Source organism: Barbus barbus (genome assembly GCF_936440315.1).
Source record: "Barbus barbus genome assembly, chromosome: 12".
In the NCBI taxonomy this organism is placed as follows: Eukaryota; Metazoa; Chordata; class Actinopteri; order Cypriniformes; family Cyprinidae; genus Barbus; species Barbus barbus.
This window is the reverse complement of record NC_136740.1, coordinates 9,987,855-9,995,310: the sequence shown is the minus strand read 5'-3', so window position 1 is coordinate 9,995,310 and position 7,456 is coordinate 9,987,855.

Sequence of the window (7,456 nt, the reverse complement as noted above, 5' to 3'; positions counted from 1 at the left end):
CATCACGTGCTCTGCCCTGTAACTTAGTCAGCACTTCATCAGCTTGGTCCTTCAGCGGCACTTCACGTTTTCTCAAATACACTGCTACTGTTTCCACCCATTCATCCACAGAAATCTTCTCCTCCCTATCACCTCTGAAATATGGAGGTTCTTTAATATCATGCTTAACAATCAAGCTAACTTTTGACAGTTCACTCATATTGAAAGTTGAGTCACTTTGTTTGTTTTGGCCAAAACCCCCTGATTCAAGACAGGTAACAATGTTCTGGCCAATGCTACTGCCAATCTGTTTCACAATGTCATTAATCAGGCTCACGGGTACAGCGTTTAAATCAGAGAAATGTACAGAATCATCAGAGACTGCACGAGACTGAGACACAGTAGGTGTCTGCACATCAACACTTCTTGTGTGAATAGGGGTTGAGAAAAGTGGACCAATTTGATCAGCTCTATCCATCTTTGCATGGGCAAACCTCAGTACCCCTCTCCCTCGTCCCATACCGCTCTGACTATTAGAACCCTCCATATCAGAATCAACTATTCAAGTCACAATATTTCTTGCAATTGACTTTTTTTTTTTTTTTTTTTATCTACAATGTAATTCAGAATTTAAGTACTCACACTTCAAAATAGAATTTAAAGTCCTTTGAAAAATGAATTCAATTCAAGAATCAAAATATTTCAGTCCACTAAATATACCAGAAGTTTTAACGAATCAGGAATATCTCAGTTCACAGTTCATTTTCTAAAATGGCGAACCTCTCATCCACTCAATCACGTTTCTGCGATGCACTTGTTGGCCTATCACCCCGGTCACGCCTCCACTCGCGTGTTGCATCATTCCCACGAAGAGCGAAGCCACTGTCACGGCACCAGTTGTAGCGGTGTGTTTTCTGCGTTGTGTAGAAATCAAGGACGAAATACAGGAATTCTTGCCTTCATGTTCTCGTTTATTCTGGATAACACAAACGAACATGCATGAGGACTCGTGCAGCATATAAACCAGCGTGCGGCAGCAATGCACGACGCGCTGTGACTTCTCATACAGACTGGGGCCATATACTTTCACAAAAACTCATTTTGAGAACATAACAATAAAACATGTACCTGGATAACACAAACGAACATGCATGAGGACTCGTGCAGCATATAAACCAGCGTGCGGCAGCAATGCACGACGCTGAGAAAGAGAGAATATTACACATAATACAAAAATAATAATAAATCAACGAAACACCTGAGTGTGCATCACAGAGGGATTTAAATCACAATCATACAAATATAATCATGTGAATTCATCTGTTACATGAAATAAGGCCTTAATTGAATCCCTGCAAAAACGTGTGCGACCTACCGCTGTGACTTCTCATACAGACTGGGAAGCAGCAAAGTGCGCCAACCCCCCAAGTCAGCATGGCGGCAGGAAACGTCAAATATGGTCATGGCAAGTGGAATCACAAAATCCTTTCTTACACACCTGCTACATAAGCACCAAAATAATCAAGATATATGTAGTGAGTGGGGCAGGGCCGAGAGCCGTGGGATTGGAACGAGGCCAGTGGAGTTAATGATAATGAGCGACACCTGCGCCACTCACCGGTTTCGAGTCCCACGGAGGAGCTCCGGAAGGATAAAAGGAGGAGTGATGACAGTGGAAGACGAGAGAGGACCAGACCTAGACTTTATTTTGTGTTTTGCGTGTGGCAGTCGTCCGCGAGGGCCTGCCACACTACTTTTGTGTTTATTTTACTGTGTTACAATATATATATATATAACATTTTCACTAGTATTTAACCTTAATCACATATATAACCTTTATAACATGAAATGAGAACTCAGTTGAGAACATGTTGCTCAGTTCGTTGTCTGATGTATTGAATGATGAAACATATGAAATTCACTCTTCAAATACATTCACTCCAATGTACCGCATAACACACAGTTAATTTACAGTATTTAACCTCTTTTAACTTTACCCGGCGAGTATCTACAACATCAGATATTACAGCATGGTTATCACGTTACTTGTACATTCTCCTTTTTTTTTTTTTTACAAGCATACATTCACAATTGTGATATTGCTCATTTCACCTTACAAGAGTCCTTATTCATCAATAGACAAGAGGCACTTGTTTGTAAATAGTCCCATGAGGTAGTTCTAATAAAAAAAAAAAAAAAAAGAGAGTCATTTGCAAACCACCAACAAGTCTCTGTTAGGACAGTCCATTAATTTGCTCTAGCAAGAAAAAAATGACAAAGAGTCTTTCAAGGAAGTAAATGATTCAAGAAGTGTCAAAAAAAAAAGAAAGTCTCGAAGTGATTCAAAGTGTCCACAGTTTCAAAACCGCACAACAGTCGATTATTTTTCAATATCTGATAACAGTCCATTGTTTTTGTTTTGCAATAGTTTCTCACTATGGACAATAAACAGTCTCTGGGTAATGTTCTGTATAGTGACATTTCATGCCTTCAACACAGGCCATACAGTGACTAGTCATGGGGTAAAATTTATGTGGTAGTGCAATTCAAAGTTAATAGCAAACATATAAGGGCTGGGGGTATTGAATGGGTAATAAAGGGGTGGTGATGACCAGGGTGTCACAGTTGTCATCCCCCTAGATGCAAAGTGTGGGTAGTGGTTGTTGCCCACTATCTGCACATTGTAGCATGATGGGGACCCAAGATTGTCATAGGTAAACTTTTTAGGTGGCCGTTGTTCTCTCCTGGTGAACAGGTACCCATTTTCCTCCTCGGAGGTCCTGTCTCTGGACCCAGGCGCTGCAGCTGCTTCCCTAACAGGTAGGTCTTGTTGCATTAGGTCAACAGTTGGTTCATTTTCATTAAGTTATTATCTTATTTCAGGTGCACACTCTGGAAGATCAATCTCTGACTCGGCTGGAAGCGACTGTGGCCTTGGTCCCACCACTGGAGAGTTAGATCATGGCTCAGAAGGTACTGACTGTTGTGGTAACACATTTCTTTTTCTAGGCAATCACTGCTTTCTTGTGGTCTTATCTGAAAGGGTTCCACTTGAAAGTAGTATTCATGCTCTTCACTCTCATTATTGTACTCTGACTCACATTCTCTTCCCCGGGCGGGCTGAGTTCTGCTGTTTCTTAGTTGATTTCCTTGTTTTGGTTTAGTACTTTGAGCAGGTGTGATTTCAAGAGGTAGATGGTCACATGGAAGAAGAAGATTGCGAAGTAAAACTTGTGATCTACCTTTACTGTGTTCAGGTTTTACTTCGTAGACTGGTGCATCATCTGCCACCTGGCGTGTAACAACGTGAACTTCATCTTCCCAGTAATTTCGCAGTTTCCCGGTCCCACCTCTTGGGGTCAGTTTTTTTACGAGGATCCTGTTTCCTGGGAACAGGTCAGTACACCTTACTCGTTGATCATAATTCCTTTTGTTTCTTTCTGCACACTTGTTTGCCTGTTCTCTCGCTATCTCACAAGCTTCCTGCATTCCTTTTGTCTATCGTTCCATGTACTCACCGTAACTTTGGAATTATTGTCGGAATTGAGTCCAAAGAGAGCATCGATGGGCAAATTTGGTGAGTGTCCGAACAGCAATTGGAAAAGTGAGAAACCAGTCACGTCACATCTAGTACAGTTATAGGCATAGATCAATTTGTTCAGTGCATCTTTCCAATTAGTTTTTTGTCTTTCAGTCAGGGTTTTCAGGATCTGCAATAATGTCTGGTTAAATCGTTCCACCTGCCCATTCCCCTGGGGGTGGTAGGAGGTGGTCCTTTTCAAATTCTCCCCCTTGATCGTGGGGAATTCTGGACGGAAACCCAAACTTCAGGCCGAAATCATTGAATAACCGGTCAGTTACTGTTTTTGCTGATTTTGAGGTGGTGGCATATGCCTGGGCAAATCGAGTGAAGTGGTCGACGATTACCAAAATGTACTCATAACCCTCTTTGCATTTGTCCAGATGGAGAAAGTCAATGGACACCAGTTCAAATGGGTGGGTCGTGATATTTTTAAGGGGCGCTCTTGTCTCACGACAGGGTTTTTTCTGTTTGATACAGCAGCAGGTTCTCAGGACATAATTTTCAATGTCTTTCTGCATGTAAGGCCAGAAAAACCGATCCCTAATGAGGCTTGTGGTGCGATCGAGTCCCTGATGACCCATCTCATCATGCATCTCTCTCAGAACAGTTCTTTTGAATTGTGCTGGTAACATCAGCTGTTTCCTTTGAGACGTTTGGCAGAGCAGGATGCCATGTTCATCTAGCTTCAGCTTCTCCCACTCTCTCAGAAGAACTTTGGCTGGCGAGTTGACTGAACGCCACTGCTGAGGAGGCCTTGATCCTGCTTGTAAGTGTTCACTTATTACTCTAATGTACTTGTCATCCTTTTGAGCTTGTCTGATTTCCTCTTTTGACAGGGATTTGGGGAGTCCCTCATTTTCCTCCACACTTGCCAGTACACTCTGACAGGCTACTGCAAGAGTCACATCTGGATTCCCTTGAAACTCCACTGCTTGGATCACAGCTCCCACACAGTCAGGTGAAAACTGCTCAGTACATTCTTGCATTGTCGTCTCCGGGTCCGCCGGCATCCTGGAGAGTGATTCAGCATTTATGTTTTCTTTGCCTGGACAGTAACGGATGGTAAAGTTAAAAATGTCGAGCTCTGACACCCATCTACCAATTCCCGCTTCCCGCTGTGCAGATGGTAATTTTTCTCCACTGTCGTCAATGTCCGAGAACCATAGGCAATTACTCTCAGCTTGCCATTCTGCTGCTGGCATAAAACAGCTCCCAACCCTTGGTTGGACGCATCTGTATGAAGGATGAACGGTTGAGAGAAGTCCAGGAATCCCAGGATCGGAGGCTGAATCAAGCAGTTAATCAATTTTTCTAGTATCTCCTGATGTTTTTCTGTCCACTCAGTTGATTTACTTGATGGCACCACATGATTTTGTTTGTTGTTTCTTACTTTGTGCTTCCCCTTCTTCTGTGGCCCAGCACCTTCAGAGTTACTTTTTAGCAGATCATAGAGGGGACTGGAAATTCTGGAAAAGTCTTTCATGTATTGCCGATAATAGCTGAGCAGGCCCAGAATCTTGCGTAGCTCCCACACCGTGCTTGGTGTCTGTTCCTTCAGTGCCGTTACAGCAGCGGTGTCTGAGGGATCAATACGACAACCTTCAGCTGACACAATTCTCCCCAGATATCGCACCTCCTTCTTAAAGAGCTCACATTTTCTTGGTTTTAACTTAACTCCATGAGACTGTAACCTCTGCTGTACTTTCTTCACCGCTTCCAATTGTTCATCGAAGAACTCAGTGAAGACCAGAATGTCGTCTAAGTACGGTATGCAAATTTTATCTCTTATCCCTTCCAGGCTCTCTTCCATAAACCGTTGGAACTCTGCAGGCGTATTCATAAGGTCGAAAGGAATACAAATCCATTCGTATAGGCCCCACGGTGTTGTGAATTCACTCAGGTACCTGCTCTCTGGGGACAAGAAACCTTGGTGGTACGCCTTTCCTTGGTCTAGCAGCGAAAACAATGCATTGCCTCCCAGCCCATCTAGGATATCCTGCACCCTGGGCATTGGCTGGTGATCAGGGATTGTATTGAGGTCCCTGTAATCAATACATAGCCTGAGGCTACCCTCCTTTTTACGGACGCAGACAATTGGGGACGAGTAAGGGGAATGAGACTTGGCCACCCACCCTTGAGCAATCAGGTCGTGTAAGTAGTCCTTCATCTCTTGATATAACGGTTTAGGGGCTGATGTGTATGTGCGGGCAACAGGAGTGTTATTATTTGATAAGATACTCAGTTGCAAACCTGGAACACAGCCGATATCGTCATCTGACTTCGAAAAGGCATGACATTCTTCACGTAATATCCGCTTTACTTGTTGTTGTTGGTGCGGAGTTAAATGTCTCACATCCACTGGAGGATCCCATCAATCTGTATTGCCATCTCCCTCAGTTGTTCCTGGTACCTGAGAACACTGTGCATTTGATATTGGTTGTTTCTGATATTGCTCTGTTCTACCACTGAGCGTGATGTCGTGATCCGTTTCATTCTGCACACTGATAGTAATTATGGGGTGGACCCCCTTTTCCAGAATGAGGAGGGTATCAAAGAGTTCAAGGCCATCTGGGTACATTGGGTTAACGTGAGGCTCAAACAGTAGCACCGTATCTTTTTTCACGTGAGGCACTTTTACCAGACACTGAATTTGCATAACGGCATGCTTCCGTATGTTCACAGACTCCTTCCTGGTTCTTACTACGTACTCGCTGAGCCCCTCCATAGTCACCAAATTGATGAAGGTATGTACACTTTTCTTCTTTATGCTAGAGAAAGCACCTCTGACAGTTCTGTACAAACAAGCATTAGTCACATCAAGAGATCCACTTGTTTCATCTCATTATTTGTTCCATCACGTTATACCCAATGAGAGGTCTGGGCAATTCTTGGTCCTTCAAAACAAGCACAGGAATGTTTAACTCTTAACTCTGTCTTTCCACTCTTCACCTATAATGCATACTTGGGAGCCTGTGTCCCATAATGCTTCAGTTTTTTTTCTGTAGATAACAGGTAACAAGGCACTGTTTTCCCACTAAGGACGTGATGGCAGAATGCTGGTTAACCTGACAAGGGGCAGTTAAAATACTATCCAGCGACTGGGTAGTGCTTCTGATGGCCCATGTTACATTTTTCATTTTTCTGGGACTTCTCTGCCGCTCGGGTCAAACCCTGTCCCTTGGGGGTAACCCGCTCCTGTTTAACGAAGCTCCAAGCTGAGGCCTGGCACCTTTACTCTTACAGCCAGCTGAGAAATGTTTGCTGCTTCCACAGTGGTAACAATGGGTGCAAGGTTCTTCTGCTTTGCGCTGCTGGCAATGGAAACATTGTCTGGCTTGTGAGGGACGGGGCTGGCGGAACTGATGGGGGTGCTGTTGTGGTGGCATCATATACTGCTGGGGATAATACTGTGGTGCTGCAAAGCTTGACGGCTGAGTTGCATAATTGACGGACATGGGGTGCTGCTGAGGAGAAGGATACACATACGGCTTTCCATAGTGGGTTTCTAATATTGAATAATGCTGACGTGACTGGAGAGAATGTTCTGGTGGAACAGTGGACAACTGAACTGGGTTTGCAGGTAGAGGAGGTATTTTCTGTTCCCTCACCTGTTGTTGCCTTTGTGAGAACTGGTGTGGAGACATGTATGGACTTCCCTGCCGTTGGTATGTAGCTGTATCGGGTTTCCAGGTTTGATGCTCTTGGACTTGGGTCCATCCTGATGTCTGTTGGGACACTGCTGCTGCTGGTTCTTTGTCATACACTGCAAAACACTGCTGAGGGACAGATAAGGGCTGTTGGATTGACTCTTTGATCTGTATAATATCATCACTCAGGCTTTTCAGTTGTGACAATAAATCGAACTTCGACTGTTTGGACTGAAGTGTTTGTTCA